The 23,388-nt window shown below is 39.0% G+C and overlaps 1 pseudogene across 1 annotated transcript; it reads left to right on the plus strand.

Annotated features, from left to right (window-relative positions):
- Positions 1-12,303: 12,303 nt before the first annotated feature.
- On the plus strand, positions 12,304-14,549 carry LOC308535991 (synaptonemal complex protein 3-like; annotated as a pseudogene). The gene is made up of 2 exons: positions 12,304-12,335; positions 13,962-14,549. The product of its transcript is annotated as a synaptonemal complex protein 3-like (transcript).
- The last annotated feature ends 8,839 nt before the right edge of the window (positions 14,550-23,388 follow it).

The following is a 23,388-nucleotide window of genomic DNA, read 5'->3' on the forward strand; positions in this document are numbered from 1 at the left end:
TTTTAAATAATATTTTAGATTTTGTAAAAACAGTGGAAAGGATACAATTGACAAAAGACAAATATAAATGAAGAAAGGAGAGAGAGAGAGGAAAAGATGAGAGTGTAAGCTTTCCAAGAAAAACACAACGGAATATAATACAAAAACACATATATCTGGGTTGGAGTTGTCGTGAGTTACTCTGTTCCAGTAGAAGGAGGTGGGATAGAATGTGTTCAGATATAGATGATTTAAAATGGAGACTTTACTTTATCTTTAATCTATAGAGACCAATGGATTAAAAAATTATTTGAGGAGTAGTTGAAGCAAGTCGTAGGAATAAGATTTTGTTATTATAGTGTAAAGCAATTCTTTTAGTCATTTTGGTGCTGTCTGATTACAACAGACTTTAGTGTGTGATTTTGGGAATGTTAGTATGGTGCAGGGAGTCAATGAATAAATGAGAAGCTCTTGTATTTAATGAATTTTCTACATAAAGATGGAATCACCCACTATGATGGAGAGGAAGACAAGGAACTAGGATAAGGACAAGTAGATAGTAGAACCAAAATAAAAAGTGTCCACAAAAGTATTGTCCAGGTTTCTCAGATGGTTAAAGTGTCATCCTGACACTCCAAGGCGGCGGGTTCGATCAGGTCAGGGCACATAAAAGAATCAACCAATGAATGCATACATAAGGGGAACAGCAAAATCTCTCTCTCTCAAAATCAATAAAAATAAGAGAAAAGAACGTATAAGAGAACATAATTTATAAAAAGAGCAATAGACTGTAAGCAACAATGAGAAAGGAGAAGAGACATCACTCCTAATTTCTATACCTGAAATCATAATATCTGAAGGAGCAAATACTAATCTCAAAAGCATGTTATAAATCAGTGTAAGCCAAGGAGGCGAACAATTGTTCATAGTAGAGGATGAAAATAAGGTGGGTTTTGCTGGTTATAGAATACCAGTAGCAGAAGTTACTAGGATGTCTGGGGTTTGAGAGAGGAGAAATTACTTATGTCAGCAGTAATGGAAGACGGATCATTGTGAGGAATGCTGGCGTGCAATAGCTAGATGGCTGGATGTGGAGAAGAGTTTATAATGAAGGTGTGTGTTCCTGTGTGCTAATTGTTGAAAACCTGGATGAAATACAGGTTAATTTTGTCTCATGGAAGGGGAGCTGCTATTGTGCCTAATGGACAGAGCAACTCTGTTCATTGGCACAGTGACAGTACATCCAAAAACTGCCAACTCTATAAAGAAACACCAATGCAAGCTGCCTCTGGAGCTGGAGTTCGGAGACTCCCAACAGTGCGGGTATAACAAAGATAATGAAAGTGAAGACCATAACTATTTTTGGATGGGTTGCTATATCGCCTCCAAAGACAAGGGATGGAGTTCACTGAGCTGAGAGAGCATTCTTTGCAGCCATCTACAGTGCTTCCTTGGTGTAGAGGAGGCTGGCTATTCAACAAGCTCCCTGAGGAGGACGTTGAAAGGTCAAGTTCAGCATGCTCAAAGGTGGTATACAATCTGGTGTGTTATAACATATAGTTATCAAGTTTTAAAGATGTTAAGTATCAATGTTATTCATGGTGGGGGGGCATTACTCTCCCTTCCTTATTTTCTCTTTCTGCCCTTATTCACCCCCTTGATTTTTGCATGTAGTAGCAACAATGTTTATTTCTATAAATGTTGCACAGCGAGGTGTATATTTTTAACAAATCTTTTTTTTAATGGTGGTCAGTGCACTCCCACAGGGGGAGTGCCACTCAGCCAGAAGCCCTGAGCCAGGCTCCCATCTGGTGAGCTCAGTGGCAGTGTGGGAGCCTCTCCAGCCTCCGCCACAGCACTAAGGATGTCTGACTGATGGCTTAGGCCTGCCAACCAAGGAGTGGACCTATGCTGGCAGTTGGACATCCTCCAAAGGCTCCCAGACTGCGAGAGGGAGCAGGCCGAGCTAAGAGATCCCCCCCACCCCCCAGTGCACGAATTTCATGCATCGGGCCTCTAGTCCTATATAATAAAAGCCCAATATGCTAAGTGCCCAGTCGTCCAGTCGGCCATTCAACTCATTAAAATGTAATAAGTTAATGATATGCCAAGACCATTCAACCGCTTGCTATGACATGCACTGATCACCAGAGGGTAGAGACAGTCGACTGATCAACCAGTCACTATGATGTGCACTGAGCACCAGATACAGACACTCCGACTGGTAGATTAGCTTGCTGCTGGGGTCCGGCCGATTGGGACTGAGCGAGATGGGCCAGGCACACCCTGTAGCCCCCCTGTGGTCCTTTCCAGGCTGGCCAACCTCCCACATCCCTCCCTGACCCTGATCATGCACCAGTAGGGTCCCTTGGCCTGGCCTGTGCCCTCTCGCAATCTGAACTGAGGGACCCTCCCCCCCCCGCAAGTGCACAATTTCCGTGCACTGGGCCTCTAGTAAAGTAGATAAAATAAACAGCTTTTTTTTTTTTTTTTTTTTACTTTTATCATCAAGCATTTGGATAAAAGGTTTGTAAAAGTTATTTATTACTCCATATTGTATCCTAATCAGAAATTTAGAGTGTTTTCTTAAATAGGTATGTAATTTATCTCACATTCAAATTAAAGGCTTAGATTTACTATTTTAACTTATCTGAGCAAGATTTCTATAATTCCTAGCAAATTTAAGGGTCGGGGGGAGATAACAAATCCAAATTAAAAAGTTGTATGATGGAAAACTAAGATGGCGGCATAGATAAACACCGGGAAATAGTCGCCTCCCACAACAATTGAAAATTAGCCCAAAGGACGGAGCAAACATCGTCCAAAACAACAGGAAGGCTGGCTGAGTGTAATTTCTACAACTAGAAGAAAAGAAAAGCACGCTGAGAGCCAGAGGAGCTGCGGAGGCTGAGTGCAGAGGTATGGCGGCGGCGGCTCGCGCGCGCGGAAAGGGGGTGGCACCTGAGGACGCGGCTGTCTTTTTGAATCACAAGCTCCCGACTGCTCTGAACTCCGGTTCTGGGAAGTCTCTGGGGACCCAGGACTCATACGGGCAGAGGCTGCTCTCTCAGGCGGCAGCGGGCGAACTTGGGGGCGGATTTTCCTCGGAGGTGCTTGCAGCCATTGCCGGGACACTGAGACGCGCGACTCCGGGCGCGGAGAATCAGCCATAGCTTCTTTCCCCGCCCTTTGACTCCCTGAGACCCCGCCCCACCCGGGCTGCGGCAGAGGCTTTTACATGTGAATGCCCCAGAACTTTGCAACCTGATAATTACCTAACTGCAGCCAGGCCAGCCAGACCCGGAACTTCCAAGAGAAGGCCCAAGGCCCCGCAGCTGCTTGCATTGCTTCACAGCTGAGCCTCTTCATAGTTCCTGCTGTGTGGCCTCAGGCAGGGACTGAATTAGCACCTCCTTAGATCCAGGAGCCACTGTACCCAGTGGTCAGAGGGGGTCCATTCTCCCACTTCAGACACAGCTGCTTCCCACAGCCAATTGGCCTGGAGGTCAATTCCTCCCAGTGATCCTACAACAAGCGAGGCACCAAGAGTGCACCAAGAGTGTCCACCCCGGGTAACTGGGGAGGCTGAGCCACTGGGCCCTACAGGACACCCAGTGCGCAGGCCACTCTATCAACACAGGGAAGCAGCCAAAATGCGGAGACAAAGAAACAGGTCACAATTGGCAGAAACGGAGGAGGCCAGACGACTGGATATAGAGTTCAAGGCCACGTTTATAAGGTTTGTCAAGAATTTTATGGAAACCGCCGATAAATTTAATAAATCCCTCAAGGAGTATGGTGAGACCATGGAGGTCATGAAAAAGGACCAATTAGAAATTATGCATACACTGACTGAAATAAAGAATACTTTACAGAGATCCAACAGCAGACAAGAGGATCCCAAGAATCAAGTCAAAGATTTGAAATGCAAAGAAACAAAAAAATACCCAACCGAAAAAGAAAAAAGAAAAGAGATTCAAAAAATATGAAGATAGTGTAAGGAACCTCTGGGACAACTTCAAGCGTACCAACATCAGAATTATAGGGGTACCAGAAGGAGAGAGAGGGCAAGATATTGAAAACCTTTTTGAAGAAATAATGACAGAAAACTTTCCCCACCTGGTGAAAGAAATGGACTTACAAGTCCAGGAAGCGCAGAGAACCCCAAACAAAAGGAATCCAAAGAGGACCACACCAAGACACATCATAATTAAAATGCCAAGAGCAAAGGATAAAGAGAGAATCTTAAAAGCAGCAAGAGAAAGACAGTCAGTTACCTACAAGGGAGTACCCATCCGACTGTCAGCTGATTTCTCAACAGAAACCATGCAGGCCAGAAGAGAGTGGCAAGAAATATTCAAAGAGATGAATAGCAAGAACCTGCAACCAAGATTACTTTATCCAGCAAAGCTATCATTCAGAATGGAAGGTCAGATAAAGAGCTTCACGGATAAGAAAAAGCTAAAGGAGTTCATCACCACCAAACCAGCATTATATGAAATGCTGAAAGGTATTCTTTAAGAAGAGGAAAAAGAAAAAAGGAACTCTTACCATTTGCCACAGCATGGATGGAACTGGAGAGTGGATAAATACCACAAGATCTCACTTATTTGTGGAATATAATGAACAACATAAACTGATGAACAAGGACTGATCCAGAGACGGAGAGGCATTGATTGGACTGTCGGGCCTTGGAGGGAAGGTAGGGGAGGGTGGGGGCAAGGGGGAAGGATCAACCAAAGGACTTATATGTAAGCATATAGGCCTAACCAATGGACATGGACAACGGGGGGGTGAGGGGGTGAGCGGGGAGAGGGGGGATAGAGGGTACACATATGTAATATCTTAATCAATAAAAAATATTTAAAAAAAAAAAAAAGAATATTACAGATGTCCCTCATTTCCCTCATTGTCCCCCTCCACCCAGTTCCCACCCCACCCCAGGCCTTCACCGCACTATTGTCTGTGTCCATGGGTTATGCATATATATATTTTTTATCCTAGGTATAGCATATATTAATTTATTCATTCATATTTTTCAACAAAGATTATATATATACAGTATATAAGTTCTTTTATTAATCTCTTCCCACCCCCCTACCTTCTCCCCACTTCCCCCTGAGATCAGTCAGTCTGTATTATGCTTCCATGCCTCTAGACCTATTTTGTTCATGACTTTATTCTGTTCATTAGATAAACTCTCAACAATAAAGATAAATTTAAAAAAAAAAAAAAAGTTGTATGATGGTTAGCCCAATACTGGATTAAGAATGAACACTGTACATGAGTTGGGACTGAATTTTATATCAGCAGATAGAGAACATCCTATGCTGCAATCAAATGTTTATTTCCAGAAGTGAAAATACAAGCTATAATAAGTCTTTGAATAGGAAGAAAAATAATATCAACACAATATAGATTTTTAACTCAAATTAAAAAATAATAAAAATAAACCAAAAGAAAGAAATGTGAATGTAAAATATTCTCAATTGTTCTTTCAGGATTGCTTAGTCAACAACTCTTTAGAAATTATGATATACTTCTCATTGTATTTTGTAAATAGTAATGGATCATTTTAAATAAATATATTGGTAAGTATTGGTTTATATGCCTCTACATTTTCCACCGGTTCACACACTTTCCTTAGTAAAGCAAAGGTAAATATCAGGGGCAAATTGCGGTAGATCTCTTGACATATTAACCCTTTTACACATGTTCAGTGAAGCTGAGGCAGTGACAGGTCCATGCTAGAGCAAAGAATGGAGATGAGTCAAAACCATCTCTTTTATCTCTTATCTGTTTTTCTGGGTCTTTTCTAGATGTCAGGAATGAAGTGGGGGGATTAAAAACAGACATGACATTTTCTCTTATACTGTTGACATTTTAAAAAGTATACCAAAATGCTTTCTTAGTCAGTAATATCTATTCTAAAATTAAAGCATAATATGCCATTTTCTAAGTGACTATATAAAGAATATATGGTCTTGTTTTCTTCATATGTGAAATATCATTAAATGTTGTATTATAAATTACTGCTTTCTTAACTTTTACACTTTCCATAAAGTCATCTTCTCAGAAAGGATGGTGGTATACAATGAGATGTATGGACAAGTATTTTAACTCTTTTGAAATTATTAGTATTAAGTATGATTTCCATTAATTTGTATTGAGTACCTTTAATCTGCAAGCATTGTGCTACTTGGGGATTCCTAATACATAGAACACAATTGCTCTCCTCAAAAAGTTCATTATTAATGTTGGAGAAAGAAAAGAACTAACACAACTTTATTAAAATGAAGTAAGCATGAAGAGATTTCTTAGAGGAAGATGAAAATTTGGAAGATTGGTACACTTCTGTATTTACTTTATGAACTGTTATTATTTTAGGGCTTGCAGAAGGCAGTATTATAAGATGGCTCCCCAAGATTCCCATCCCCAGTGAGGCATACTTTTCTCCCAGTTATTCAATCAAATGCAAATCTAGGTACTTCTAGAAGGTTTTGTAGATATAATCAATGTCCCAAAACAGTTAACCTTAAGACAGGAAAATTATCTGAGTGGACCTGACCTAATTACATAAACCCTTTAAAGGAAGACAGCTTTTACATAGCTGGTCACAGAAAAAAAGTCAAAGAACTATACTCTAGCTGCCATTGGAGAAAACAAATATTCATGTTGTGAACTACCTATGGGGTCACATGACTGGGAATTGAATTATTTTAGAATAGAAAAATAATGTTACCTAATTAATCAAGAAATAAATTAGTCAGCATTTTAAGCAGTGGAACTTAAGTGGAGAACTTATGAGTTTTGGTTAAAATTGCAATAATTAAATTTATACGAGCTCAAACTGTATTATATTAAAAAATGCTAAAACTATTTATCAGGTGTTATTTTAATAAGTTAATTAATACCTAAAACTATCAGGGTATGAACATGAGATTTCTCAATAGATGATCCATTCCTGTGGATCCTTCCTTGTTGAATCTGACATCCATTAAATCCTTTTCATATGAATTTCCTGGATTGGTACAGTCTCATACCTGGATTGATACTTCTGGTATGAGACTGTAGTATCATATCTCTACTTTGGTCCACAACAAATATATTTTATCTTGTAAAAAGCTGTTAGGAACTTGGATTCTAAGTGTCCATGAACTGCTGAAGAACAGGAAAATTGTAGAAATGCATGCAGTTATTTTGAAGAGAAATGTTTCTTATCTCCTTATAAAATCTCTACATTTTAAATGAGTCCTTGACCTAAATATTAATCACAAGTTCTGCCTATTCATCATGCCAATTCTCTGATTTAAAAAAAAAAAAAATGGGCAGTTCCTATTGCTCACAGTTAGAGATTTTGATATGGCCTTCTTCTTAGCTTTTCTAGATCATGAGGTCTGATTTCAGGTCTCCTTTTCCTTCAGCTGAAACTATGCGTGGGTTCAGACTTAATGCCTGTCACAGTGTTCTGTGGACGCTATAATCTGACTAACTTGCTGAATAGGCTTTTAATCCTTACTGTAGAATGGTTTGACGGAGTCCAGTTTTGTTCCTTTCATTTGTGAAGATCCCCTCTAGATAGGGGAGGCTAGGGGACTGTCTAGGGCGGGGGAATAAAATGGACACATATGTAATACCCTTTGTAATACTTTAAGCAATAAATAAATAAAAAAAAAAGATCCCCTCTAATCTAACACCTGTACAAACGACCATTTTAACCAACAGGAAGAGCTATTCTGATTGCTTCCCAAATCCAGGAGGCTGAGAATTGTAAAAGCTAACTTCCATTATTACTACATGGCGTGCTCTCATTTTAGTTAAAATGATATTGTTGGATGCCCCAACATCTCTCTGCACTTTCCATTAGCTTCGGAGTATATTCAAGATTACAGCCAGTTAGTTTTAAGTTTGGAGGAGATCTTGCAAACCAAGTAGAGCATGCTATTGTACTGCAATAAAATCTGTCCGACAGATTACACTTCCACTGTCCCTACCAGCACTTTCTTTCCCATGTCCTTTTCACACAAATGTATAAAATCTATACCTCTAAAAAAGTAAGTATAAGAGCCACCTTGTTCAATACCTAAAAAACTTATGAATAAAAATCAGTGATTTCTGACATGGTCCAAAGTTTATTGCCTCTGGAAAAGAAATGTTTAAAAAATTATTGAAACTGGGAAAAGTCAGTGATCTTAAAACATAGAAATATTTCCAGTGAATGTCTCCTGTTCAAACATATCCTTGAAGTAACTGTTTTGAGCATCAATGTTAATGAAAAGCATTCTGTCTGCTGATTCACCAAAAGAAGTAAAATATATACAACCATGTTATTAAATTGTTAAACTAAACAAGAAAAGGAAGAGAGAAAATATAGAATTACTATTATTAGACATGAATTAATAGTCGTAAAGAATTTGAGACTTGGCAGTAAGTACTGAAGATATTATTCCTATTATGTCAAACTTGCTAGGAATATTAAAAATAAGTGATTTTGGTGTTTTAATTATGTCACTGAGTAGCAGGTGGGAAAATACAGTGAAAGAGAAAACTGTATAAAATACCTAGATTAAAAAACTAATTACAGTAGTCCTCTTCTAGCATCTTCTAATATCTCGTAATTTTTATCTGGGATGATAAAGAGAAAAAAATGTACTTCATGCCCTAGCTGGTTTGGCTCACTGGATAGAGCGTCGGCCTGGGGACTGAAGGGTCCCAGGTTCGATTCCGCTCAAGGGCATGTACCTTGGTTGCAGGCACATCCCCAGTAGGGGGTGTGCAGGAGGCAGCTGATCGATGCTTCCCTCTCGTCAATGTTTCTAACTCTCTATCCCTCTCCCTTCCTCTCTGTAAAAAATCAATAAAATATATATATTTTTAAAAATGTACTTCGTTCCTAAACGATGGAGGGACCATTTAATGTTGCCGCAATAGAATTAGCATCAACTGATAAGAGTGCTCTGTTAATGACCAGAAGACATACATACAACCCTAAAACCAGTTTTGTTTCTTATCATAGACTTAGATGCATAAAAGGAGAAATATTTGACTGTGTGCCAATCTGTTTGCATATAGCTTCACATCTTAAAAACCTGGACTCACAGGAGAAAATGTTCTAACATTGTGATTTTTAGGATGGAGGCATGAAATTATAGATGCTGTTGAAGAACTTAAGGACAAGATTCTCAAACCTGAGTGGTAATTAAATTTACTAGGCATCTTGGTAATGAGGGAGATGACTGTTATTAGCTGGGAGTCAAATATGCCTTTATTCATATTATTTTCCTCTTTGCTATTGTAGAGAGGTCTTTTGCAAATGACATTTTTGTAGTATGGAGTACCATTGGGTTGGGATTCAGTAAAACAGTAAAAGTACAGAGTCTATATTCTCATTTTTATTTGTAAGAAAGGAAAAATAATAACAACCTGTTAAAGTAATTATACAAATCTAATGGCTATGAAGAAATTTTTACAGTGTTGTATCAATCAAAGTCCCCATAGGGACACAGAAACTTCTTTTAAAATGTTTAAGATGGCTTGTAACACTGGGAATAAGAGAACTATGAAGTCAATCTGAAAAGAGTGAAGTATTATCAACAACAGGAGAAACTACAAACTTTAAGTATATGATAAAGTCAGAAGGTAGTGATACTGGGACCTAGGGACTGGCTGAGCCAAAGGCTGCTGGAACCACGTAGATCCTGTCCAATCAGAGCTGGAGCCAAGGGGAGCGGTGTGTGGGAACTGGTAAACTTACCTTGGCTTTGCCCTTAGTTTACCCTCTAATTTTTCACCACTGTTTCCTGTCAGCTTAATTCAGCCAAAAGTCTGCTGCTCAGCAATATGGCAAATGTAGCCAGCACCAGAAAGACAAGGACTGGTTTTGAGAAAAAACACACAAAGGACTGGTTTATGGTTCACACATGTGCTTGGTAAATGGTGCATCTCTGATATCTGCCATTATTTAACCTAATGCCATTCACTTTTGAAATATTTAAAGAGCCTTGTATGATCCAAGGAGTATGCCTCGGTAAATTAGTTCCATAGAAGGTTAATAAATGTTTATGTTAAGAAAATAATATGGCCCAGCCATCATGGTTCAGTGGTGGAGCATTTACCTATGAACCAGAAGGTAAATGTTCGATTCCCCGTCAGGGCACATGCCCAGGTTGCAGGCTGGATCCCAGTGGGGAGCTTACAGGAGGCAGCCAATTAATGATTCTCTTTCATCATTGATGTTTCTATCTCCCTCTCCCTCTCCCTTCCTTTCTGAAGTCAATAACAACATATTTTTAAAAGAAAATAATATGTGTATTTGCTCAAACAAATTGTTTTAACAAAGTTAAATGAGACAGTCTATTTCAGGATTTTCAGAACTTTATTCTGAATATTACTCTTATAAAAGGTGATTTCTTATTTAGTTTCCCAAACTTAATTGGCCTTGGGATCCTTTCTCCTTAATTGAAAATTTTGATAGGACTGGACTATACCTATGCTCCTATAAAACCTTTAATAGGGTTTATATAATTTACATAATTATAATCTTCTTTGTTTATATTTATGTTACTCTTGTGACATATCACAGCTAATAATACAAAGAGGAAATATCAGGACCAGGAACTCATTTAAAATCATAGTCTGATTCCAAATTCTCAAACCAATCACTGGTATTAAGTTCCAGCTGTTTCAAAACAATTGATAAACACACATAAATTATTCCAGGAATTATCATGGCCCCAGACTGTCAGATCCCAGTGTTGATTGTATCTACAAAGTCACATTTAAGTAGAACCTGATCCTGATATCTTATTTTCTCAGCCTCATCTCTTCCCATTTCCCAGTGCCACACTGGACTACTTTCCTTCTCGTCATCCTCATCATTACCAAGGATTCCAGGGATTTTGCCTGCAGTTCTCACCCTGTTGAAATGCTCTGACACCCTTTGCACCTGCCACAAATCAACCAGCACTTCCATTCTCAATTCAAATGTGTTATGTTTTGCAAAATCTGACCAGATGTCCCTTCCAGAAAAATGAGTTGTTCTTTCCATTTAGTTATGATTTACTTGTTATGTCTCTATAATGCCTCCTATCACATTGCATCATAGTTGGCTAGATACTTGTCTGTCTCCTCTGATCTGATACAAATCCTAAAGTTAGAGATCACATTTCATGCTTGCATATAGCCTCAGTGTTTTGCACAATAACAGGACCTTTGTAGCAAATCAATAAACATTTATGATAATGAGTTAAACTCTGATCCATAAAAGTATACAAATAAAAAGAAAAACATAGTTTGGAAATTACTATTTGCTATATTGTCTGAGAAACCACCTGAATTATTAATTCACATTGTACGTGAGAGCATAACCTTGGTCTATACAACATATTAAAATATTTTTCCATGGGTAAAATCATTCAGTCCTCAATCTCCACTAAGCAAATTCGCTATGCACCCCAATACTTCTATTTTGGCATTCATCTAAGTACTTTCCCTCATGTGTACAAATGGATAACCCTCTATTTTACCCCCCAAGCACATCCAAGCTTGAAAAGGGCTATAGTAATCCAAAAAGAGAAGTGTATGCTATTCATTCCAGCAAACCATGACTATCAAAGAAAATGCCAAAGGGCATTATTCATTAAAAAATGAATTAACAAGGCTTTCTGCAATTTTGCTGCAGATTTTTCTTTTACAAAAGACTGAAAGAATGCATGGCACTGGACCCCAAAGCAAAAAAAACAAAACAAAAAAAACACATTCTGGCAACTATTCAAATGCAAATTTGGCTATGCTGAGTGTTCAGGTGACAGTTTGGGTGTTTATATATTGTCTATCATGGTAACAGTGAAACGCTCAGACAATCTAATTAGGTTATTAAAATTATCTGTTTGAGAGACTAGCTTGATCTGAAAAGCTTCTATAATAAGCTACTTTTGAATGGCAGAGAAAGATGCATCAGGATCGCTTTATGTAAAGAGAAAACTCATGAAAAAATTCAAAATAAAAAAACACACACACAAAAGACAGGAGTTATTTGGTCAAAAATTATTTACAATTTCTGTGGAATTATTTAATTATGAGTTGAGATTATTTTACTTTAGTCCATATATTATGTGGCAAATATGTGACTCTCCCTTACCATGTATTAATATTTGAACCATTCCTATATTACCAATTCACTTTGTTTATCATGGGTATCTTTCCTATGTCCACATCATCCTTAGTGCCTCATAGATTTGCCACTGCCTGTAATCCTCTCTGCTACAAACATCTCTAGAAATTTTAATGGTGTCAACAGTACGGGGAAGCACAATCTTAAGCATGATGGTTACTACCTGCTGCCTGAATATCAGAGAGTAAGAGTTATGATCCTTAGAAAAGCTATAACCCTTTATAGGTTTTTCCCAGAGATATTTCCCTAAAATGCTCAGTTAAATGAACTTCAAAAACAATTTTATTTCTAGTAAGATGGTCCTCTACTTCCGCCACTCTTAAGGAATGTCTTCTCCCAACCACTAATACTGCACAAACCATATAAATAACAACAATGAGCCACTAATGCTTTCTAGTTAATTATTATAGCTGAGATCATTTGTCCACCCATCCTGATTCAGAATCAGCAACAACTTGGAAAATAAAAATATATATTGAGTCTAATGTAATTTGGACGACAAAAACAAAATGATAATTCTTATATTTTATTTTTCTTTTTTTTCTCATCCTTTGTAGAAGGAGAAACATTATAATAGTATTTGAATAAGAAAATTAGAACATCAAGGATTTATTTTCTTACGTGAAGTTGATGGTACTATCTTTATTCTATTACATATAGAATGGTAGGAAAACTTGAAATTTATTTGTGTGGAAATAAGTGGAACAAATTTTTAGAGTAAACTGAAATCAGGTATCATTTCTTATAAAAATCTTATTTATAACTAGGGGCCTGGTACACAGATTTGTGCACTGGTGTGTTCCCTCAGCCTGGCTTGTTCCCTCTTGTAGTCCAAGACCCCTCGGGGGATGTCGGACTGCCAGTTTCAGGCCCAATCCCGCTGCCTGGCCTGCGGGGATCAGGCCAAAACCGGCAGTCCAACATCCCCCGAGGGATGTAGTACTGCATGAAGCCTCAGGCGGCCAGGGAGGAGCTTGAGCTTCGGCTGTGCTGCACCACTCCCACTCTTCCTGGCCCTGCTGCACCTGCTGCCACTGCTCAATAGCGCCCCCCTGGAGACAAGAAAGGCTCACACCACAGTAGCTGTGCTCGCCTGCTGTGAGCCCAGTGTCTGGCACCTGTCAGTCAGTTGAGCAGTGTTCCCACTGTGGGAGCACACTGACCACCAGGGGGCAGCTCCTGGTCATAGCAACAGGTCAAATGCTCAACTGGTCACTTAGGGTTTTATACATAGATTTCAGCAATTCCCACATTGTAGAGCAGACATTTACCTTTGCAGAGTAGGCACAGAAAAGATTGTTAAGTAAATGAAGTTTAAGCAACACTATTAATAGCAATATTGAATCCATAAAAAGAGAGGAGCATCGTGGCGGCAAAGTAGATACCTCAGTCATAAAACATCCAACTAAGGTGCCCTCCAGGCAAAACAACACCAACAAAAAAAAACAAACATCCTGGGAAATCTGGGAAGGCATCAATGGAGGATCAGGTTTTAAGAACCTATGACTTGCTGAAACCGGTTTGGCTCAGTGGATAGAGCGTCGGCCTGCAGACTGAAAGGTCCCAGGTTCGATTCCGGTCAAGGGCATGTACCTGGGTTGCGGGCACATCCCCAGTAGGAGATGTGCAGGAGGCAGCTGATCGATGTTTCTAACTCTCTATCTCTCTCCCTTCCTCTCTGTAAAAAATCAATAAAATATATTTAAAAAAAAGAACCTATGACTTTGAGAAAGAAGATAAAAAATATCTGAGTAATTCAGAGGAGGATGTTATTGACATTAAGTCTCTAGTAATTAATAAGCATGTGAAGGAAGAAAAGGACTTCTGCAGGAATATTTGAAGATGTGTGAGGATGTGGGGGTGTAGAGTACAGAATATGCTGGAAAAATCTGACGCTGACATTAACAAGGCTCTTCTTATAAAGGGAAAAATCTAGCAATGTATACCAGGGCTTCTCTCAAAAATGTAACCAGAAAGTTTATCATATTTGGAATGATCAACAAGATCAAAGGCAGTAACTTAACCAAGAATCTCCTCAGCAGATTCTGACTTTGATTCAGCAGTAGGAGATAATGTACAGAAAGCTGAGAAACAAGAAGATAAACTAGCTAATTTATTTGTATAGCAACAAAAGGTTTTCCAGCAATCTAGAGTTGTTCAGAGCCAGAGATGGAAAACAACTAAACAGCTGTATGAGCAGTTCACAAAGAGCAGGGAGGACTTGGAGAAGAATCATGATACTCTACTCACTGATGCACAACATGAACTTAGAAAAGAAATGGCTATGTAGCAAAAACAAATTATGATGGACATTCAGCAGCAGGAGACAACAAGTGTTCGGAACTTCAATTCATGTTATTCTGATGACTCTTTGAAGGAAGAACTTGAATTGAAATAATATGATACAATTATACCATTAGCTAAGAGGCATGTAAGTCTCTGGAGTGGTTTAAAAAGGAAATTATAAAATACTAGAGGCCTGGTGCACAAATTCGTGCAAGAACAGGATCCCTTGGGGTGGCCTGCTGGGATCAGGCCAAAACCCGCAGTTCAATGCTACCTGCTGCTCCCACTCATTTTGGCGCCACTGTGCCTGCCACACACTGTGCCGGCTTGCGCCCAATCAACTGTGAGCCCTGCATCTGGCGCCCTCCTAAAGGGAGTGGCTTGCGAGATCTGGCCAAAACTGGCTCTCCAACATCCTCCAAAGGGTCTCAGATTGCAAGAGGGTGCAGGCCAGGCTGAGGGACCCCACCAATGCATGATTGGGGCTGGGGAGGGAGCACAGGAGGGTTCCAAGGCATGTCCAGCCCCATCTCATCCAGTCCCTATTGGGCTGATCAGGGCCAGCTGGCCAGGGAGGGACATGGGAGGTGGAGGTTGGCCAGCCGGGGAGGAACTGTGGGAGGGTTCCAGGGAGTGTCTGGCCCATCTTGCTCAGTCCCGATGGGCTGGACTCCAGCATCAAGCTAATTTACAGGTCGGAGGGTCTGCCCCCTAGTGGTCACTGCTTATGATAGTGAGAGGTTGAATGGCTTCAGCATATCATTAACATATTATGCTTTGATTGGTTGAACAGTTGACCGGTCACCGGATGACTAGACACTTAGCATATTAGGCTTTTATTATATAGGACTAGAGTCCTGGTGCACAAAAATTTGTGCACTCGGGGGTTGGGGGGTCCCTCAGCCCTGCTTGTGCCCTCTCGCAGTCTGGGACCCCTTGGGGGATGACCATCTGCTGGCTTAGGCCTGCTGCCCAGGGGATTGGGCCTAAGCTGGCAATCAGACATCCCTCTGGCAGCCCAGCAGCCCTCGGGGGATGTCCACTTGCCAGCGGGGAGCAGACCTAAGCTACAGTCGGACATCCTTAGTGCTGCTGAGGAGGCAGGAGAGGATCCCACCACCACTGCTATACTGGCAGCCATCAGCCTGACTTGTGGCTTAACAGAGCTCCTCCCATGTGAGAGTGCCCTGACCACCAAAGGGTAGCTCCTGGTGGTTAGTGTATGTCATAGTGACCAGTCATTCCCAGTCTTTCTGCTGTTAGGGTCAGTTTGCATATTACTCTTTTACTATATAGGATAGAGGCCTGGTGCATGGGTGGGGGCCGGCTGGTTTGCCCTAAAGGGTGTCCTGGATCAGGGTGGGGGTCCCGCTTGGGTGCCTGGCCAGCCTGGATGAGGAGATGATGGCTGTTTGCAGCTGGTCACACACCCGTCAGGGTGGGGGTCCCCACTGGGGTGCCTGGCCAGTCTGGGTGACGGGCTGAGGGCCGTTTTCAGGTTGGCGGGTGACTGAAGCTCCCAACCTCTCCTTTTTTTCTTTTTTTCTTTTATTCTGGGATTTATTTACCTTCTATGGCTGTCACTGGAACTGAGAGCCGGATTTAGCTCTGAGGCTCGGCTCCAGCTCTGAGACCTCGGCTGCTGAAAGCAGGTACCTGGGTTTGTTTGGCTTCTATAATTGAAACACTGTTGCAGCTCCAGCTCTGAGGCCCGGCTGGCTGAAAGCAGGTTTCTGGGGTTTGTTTAGCTTCTATAATTGCAACATTGTTTTTTAGCGTGCAGCTCAGAGGCCAGCAGTGGTAGGCGGGGAACCTTGGCTTCCTCCATCGCTGGAGCAAGTAAGCCTCCTGTTCGCTTCTACTGCCTGGCTGCCGGCCGCCATCTTGGTTGGCAGTTAATTTGCATATCGCCCTGATTCGCCAATGGGAAGCTTGTCAGAGGTATGGTTAATTACCATGTTTGTCTATTATTAGATAGGACTAGAGGACTGTTGAACAAATTCATGCATGGGTGGGGTCCCTCAGCCTGCCTGGTGATCGGGCCCTTTTGGAACAGCTGGCCAGGGGGAGGGACCAAAGGAGGTTGGCTGTGGGAGCGTAATTCCACTAGAGGGCAGCTCCTGCATTAAGCGCCTGCCCCTGGTGGTCAGTGCACATCATAACACCTGGACAGTTGTTCGCTTGTCCGATCATCCAGTTGTAACAGTTGCTTAGGCTTTTATATATATACTAGTGGCCCATTGCGTGAAATCACACAAGACCCAGACATCCCCCCCCCCCCCCGTGCCATGGGACTGCCCAGAATCCCGGAGTCCCATCCCATGTGGCCGGTGTGCCACGGGATGGCCCTGAGTCCTGGAGTCCCATTCTGATGCCCCACCTCCGGGCTGCGTGCAGCAGCTGCCAGACCCTGCCCCATGGTGCATATGCGGGGCCGCAGAAATCCAGGCAGAATTCGTGCAAGGTGGCCACCATGACCCCCCACAATGCATGCATGCAGGGCCACAGAAACCCCAGCAGAAGCCACATGAAGTGAACACCGGGACCCCCACAGGGCATGTGTGTGGGGCCTTGGAAACCCCAGCAGTCACTCGAAGAAAACGCTGGGACCCCCGTGCCCTCGTGGGGCTGTGAGAACCCTGGCAGAAGCTGCACAGAGGAGTTGCCGGTCCTGCCCCTGCTGCCTTGCCCACACGGTGTGCACCGCCATCTTGTGACAGTGTTATAGCGTGAGGGTTGATTTACATAGTACCTCTATTATATAGCATAGGTGATTTAATAATAAAGTAAAATTTTGTGTATACATAATTACATTGAATAAACAAGACTACAGAAGGAAATATGGATATATCTCAAAATCATAATGTTGAGTAAATATAGAAAAGCTGTAAATCTCTACATGTACTGTACAATACTATATTTTTAACCTTTTTAACACCCACACAAAACAATAGAAGACTTTTAGATATATAAAGACACAAAACTGCAGGATACATGCACATTCATCAGTGGTTACATTGGGTATGGAGGGTCTTAAAGGAGCAGAAGCTCAGGCTTGACTTTTATGTGATGCATTTTAATAAGATATAAATACACATACAGAAAAAGAAATAGTAATCTTAAGCAATTTTGGAAAATTTTTAATGTCTATTTAATCTTTGTAATGGGTTTCTAGCTATATCTATTTTATCATTTTCTACTACTTTTTTATAGTTCAACCTTAATGACAATGATGAACAAGTTTTATAATATAAAGCAAAGCAACCATTTATCTCTCTAATCTCCTTTGTAAGAGGAACATTTAACTACTGATAAGGTATAGTCATGGTACCTCAATAAATATTTAATGACCTCCATTATATAAAAGTCAAATTAATGTGTTTCTTATTCATATTAGAAAGGTAAATACCAAATGATTCAGGTAAAAAGTATGTAAGGATCTTCTTACTGGAACCAGAAGTCTGTTTTATAGATCATTAACTATTTTCAGCAGTTCTTTTAAGAGGGAAGAATCAAATCAACAAAAATCATTCTAAAATGTAAATAAAGGATGTATATACATCAACAATGAAATAAAATATTTAAATAGTTTAAAATTAACTTTATATGTCAAGAATGCAACTACTGCCAAATGTTAGTCATCTTTTGTTTTCCAACTGATAAAAATGCTGCTTATGTGTTATAATTATTTTTTTAATTTATCAACTTTTGGAGGGTAATATTGGTTAATACAAGTATATAGGTGTCAGGTTTACAATTCCATAATATATCATATGTATATTGTATTGTGTGTTCACTACCCCAAGTGAAGTCTCCTTCCATCATTTATCTCCCCCTTTTATTTCCTCCAACCCTTTCCCTGTGATAATCACCATACTATTGTCTATATCTATGAGTATTTTATTCTTGTTGTTTTGCTTAATCCCTTCACCTTTTTCACCCATCCCCCAAAACCCCCTCCCCTTGATGGCTGTCAGTCTGTTCTTTGTATCTGTGAGTCTGTTTTGTGTTTTTTTTTTTGTTAGTTTATTTTGTTCATTAGATTTCATATATAAGTGAAATCATATGATATTTGTCTTTCTCTGACTGGCTTATTTCACTTAGCATAATACTCTACAGGCCCATCCATGCTGTTGCGAAAGGTAAGATTTCCTTCTTTTTTTCAAACCCCCCCCCCCAAAAAAAAAAAAAAACTGAGTAGTATTCCATTGTGTAAAGGTACCACAGCTTTTTTTGTCCACTCATTTATTGATGAGCACTTGGGTTGCTTCCAAATCTTGGCTACTGTAAATAATGCTAAAATGAACATAAGGGTGCTATGTATTCTTTCAAATTAGTGCTTCAGGTTTCTTTGGATAAATTCCCAGAAATGAAATCACTGGGTCCTAGGAAGTTCCATTTTTAATTTTTTTGAAGTATCTCCATACTGCTTTCCACGGTGGCTGCACCAATCTGCATTCCCACCAAGAGTGCACGAGGGTTCCCTTTTCTCTGCTTCCTCACCAATTCTGTTACTTGTTGATTTATTAATGATAGCCATACTGACAGGTGTGGTTTTAATTTGCATCTCTGATAATTAGTGACATTTTCATATATCTGTTGGCCATCTGTATATCCTCAAGAAAGCTCAATAAATATTGGGCTTTATATTCCCATGTATGTCTTTAACTTCAGTTTCTTCATTTATGTAATGGGGTTAATAATAGGACCTAGAGAAAATATTTGTTTTTAATGAAGAGTACATAGTAATATTAATAAAGTACTTGGAAAAATGTCTGGGTTTTAGTCAAATCTAAATTAGTGTCCATTAAATTTAAAAGGTGAGGGGAAGCAATAAGTATGTTATCAACTGCTCCAGCAAATAATGTTTGCCATCTTAACTTTCTAAGTAATACATCAGAAACAACATTTTCAAGGATACAATCTTGATCACTTTTGAAGTTTGGTTATTATTCAGTAGTGATGAGAGGCAAAAATTACTACCATACACCCCATATGACTCTGTATTAGATTAACAAATTAGCCATTAGCCTTCTGACACTAGCATCTGAAGTTTTAAAATAAAAGGTTTCTTCATCTAGTCTTCCTTCTAAATTAAAACATAACTAAGATTAATATCATGAACTATTTGTTTTTAATGTGAAGGAGTTTATCTGATATTTTCCATAAAATGTAGAAACCTATCATATGTACAGCACAGATTAAAGCAAAAATAGGGATAATAGTTCTAAAGGAAATACTTGAAATTGCAAAAACAGAACAAAACAAGAACAACAGATTTATTTTTTATCAACGATTTGTTTAATCTTTCAAAATCTCATGCAGGCAAATTGAGATGAGTGAGAGAGAATTTTCTTGATCTATTGTTACATTTCCCTGGGAAGGGCCCATGTAAAAACATAGAGAAATTTTTGAATAGGAGTCAAAATATGAATAAAAAAGCTCCAGACATGATTTATACCTATCATTGGACAAATTAGGCTGCTGGCATCAATAAGCTGGATAACACATATTTCTACTTCTTAAAATCAACCTCTATGATATTGTCTGTATTGAACAACTTCCCACAAAATTGTTTTGTGCTAAAGAAAAGGAATGTTGGTAAAAAAAAAAAAGATGTATTAATTGATTAATAAATCAATTATTTAGCAACTAAATAAATATGTGCCTTTGAGCAAATTAAACTTTCATATAGACTTAGTTTCTGAACACATAAAATGAAAAGCCTGGAATGAAATCTCAGGATCCCTGTGAGTTTTGAAATTCCTCCATTCTATGAGTCATTTCCTTGTCATTTGCCATTAAAGCAGTGTCTACATTGTCCTTAGAGATGGTCTAAGGGTCAGGCCTTTTTTTCAAGAACAAGAGGCCACTATCATTGACATCAATAGAAATTGCCTATATCCTTTAAGACTGCATTGCTCAAATATCATATCTTCTGAATTTTTCAGGAACAGAAGGAACAGTTTGACGTGAACAAGAGGGTAAATGCTAGTGCCATAATTCTCAGATGCCTGTCACAAAAATTGGAGACTGAGCTCATTGCAATCAGGGATGATTTCTGTAAAAGAATAATAAAGAGAAAAGCTGTCACTGCAAGTGGTTTTGAATAACAGAGGAATCCGGAAGAAAGAATTATTATTTTGAAATCTAACATCATTTTACCACCTGAAATTCTAATTTATATTGACTGACTTTGTAGTTTATTTTGTTACGTGTAGGCAGGATAATGAACGTTATAATGTCAAGGACTAAAGAGGTGTACACACAAGACTGTCACATCATCATCATCATCAATTATATTGTTGAAAGCCTGCAGGGTAAATGACACTATGCTAAGAATAATGAGTTTTCTTCTCCTCAGCTTAGCTTAGGATGTTTTTTGTTTTTTGTTTTTTGTCTCAGAGGGAAGAAAATTCTCAGTCCATCTCCACTCCTGAGACACTATATCCTTAGGTATGGAAATATAGCCTGAAAGTGACCTACAATCATGAAACAGAAGTATATTTTTTTCTTCCCCCAGGTGTCGCTTTATTTTGTAATATATGATTTTTTTTTCCTTCCTGTGTACTGTGGCTACAAAACTATGACAAAAATGTAAGAATTAAATAAAAAGGCTCCTCTTCCTCATATATGTATAGTCATAAAACTCATTGGCAAATTAAGATTATAGTTATTATAACACAATTTAAAAAGTGGTCAACAAGATAATAGACCAATTGCAGAATTGGTGAAAAGCATGATTTCTTATATACAGGATTTTATATTAAGCAGAATAAGATTATACAGAAATATAACGAAATTCATACCTTGATATAGAGTAGTAAAACTGCAGGGAAAAAGTAAAGAAATACATAGAGTAAGAAATAAAAGATAAATTGTCTATAATTAAGATATTTACACTGAAATTCAGCTTCTTGATGCAAATATAAGCCAAAAATCAGTGGAATATCTTTAATGTCTGGGTAAATCTTGAATTATGTGCTAGTGAACCTGTATTTCTAAATTTATGAATAAGAAATATTTCAAACAAACATCATCTGTATTCACTATCAACAAATTAATGAGGAGTATATTTCCTAAAAGTGCTTTAATGGGCCCAAAAGAGATGATCTGATATATAAGAAAAATAGTAAGTAAACAAAATGATAAACATTCTTTTCAGGGAACTACTTCTAAAAAATCAGTCACATGTAGCAATAAAAACCTCTAACTTGTGGACTCAGGAAAAGATAGATACAACGACCTAAGAAATGATAGCAATAAACTAAGAAGACGATAAAGCATTTAGAGGTAGTAGACTTTAAGATCTTTATATTGCTCATGAGAAACAAGATATTGATTGAGACCCTTTTTTTGCCGAAGATGCAGATTGCTAGAAACAGTATCACTCTGGATCTAACAAGAAAGGCTGAAGTGGCTGAGATTCCAGGGCAACCAAGTGGCCCTAAATCTAAGACCTTCCAATGAGAGAGAGGGCCTGAGCCCGGCTGACCTATAGCAGTGCACTGTAGGAAAACATGCTCTTTTTTATTTTATTTTATTTTTTATTTTTACAAATTGCTAGAGGTTAAGTTGGTCTAGAATGAGAATACAGAAACGGTGGGAACCACAGACATATGAGAAACATTCTCCACAGACGTTGCCAAATCATACAAGAGATTGAGTGCAGGCAGGAGATTGGACTAGGGCTCCCTTGGCAATGCCTTTCTGGAGGGTGAGTGGAGCCCACTGATTTACGTAAGGGATGAGCCCCCACCCAAAGGCATCACCCTTCCAGAAGAAAATTACTCTGGTGCTGCAGATGGGAGCAAAGTTATTGTCCTTAAGGAATAGATGAAGACAACAGAGTGACAGCTTTAAAGTAGCAGAAAATAATTAGAAACAATTAGCAAAAATATCTTCTAAAAATTAAGGTGATGAAATCAATATTTTTTTCAAGACAAAAAAAATAAACAAAACCCAAGAGAATCTATTTCCCAATATGTTCCCTTTGTGTTCTACAATAAAGGTAAAAGAAATGTCTTCAAGCAATTTTATGTTCCTAATATGGAGTGGACATATTTGTTTAGGAGTTTCACATCAATACTTATGCAGATTTTCCTTTTTCATAATGTCTTTGGCAGTTTGGGGAATCAAAATATATGTACTTCAAAAAGTGAATTCAGTATTACTTATTTAATAGGGAATCCAGTCAGGATGAGCAAAACAAAAAAATAAAAAGGAAATATTTTTTAATCAGGGACTTCATTTTCTTTAAAATAATAAGTTGCCTTGCTATTGTTAAAATTTAAGATAATGAAGAAAATTTTTGCATATTATATTACCAAAACTGCATGTCATAGACCAAATTATTTTCAGATGCACATTGCAACATCTGGAACATATGGCTTGAGCTATGCATTACTTGAGAAGAAAATTAGACCACAATGTACATTCTTAACCAAAATGTTTGTTAGTTTGTTTGTTTGTTTGTTCTTGATTTCAGAGAGGGAGAGGAAGAGAGAGATAGAAACATCAATGGTGAGAGAGAATCACTGATCAGCTGCCTCCTGCATGCGCCACAAAGGGGATCATGCCCACAAACCAGTTATGTGCCCTGACCGGGAATCGAACCATGACCTCCTGGTTCATAGGTTGACACTCAACCACTGAGCCATGCCAACCGGGCTTGACCAAGTATTTAATGTGTCCTTGGGACATACTTAATTTTAGTAATGTCCTGGTAAATTTCAGGTGGTTTTAGGGCAACATCTAAAATAAAATCATATTCATTTTTGAGGCACTGAGATGCCCTTCCCATTCCCCCATGTTTAAACATAAAAAGAGTGCCAAGGATTAGAAATGTGGTCTTATGAAGGTATAGGTATAACATTTCTAAGGATGTAATCTTCTCTTCTAAGGGAAAGCTATGCTTTTTTCCTAAGTATTTTCTAGTGCAACAGCAGAAA

This window comes from Myotis nattereri (genome assembly GCF_964212035.1).
Source record: "Myotis nattereri genome assembly, chromosome: 1".
Taxonomy (NCBI): Eukaryota; Metazoa; Chordata; class Mammalia; order Chiroptera; family Vespertilionidae; genus Myotis; species Myotis nattereri.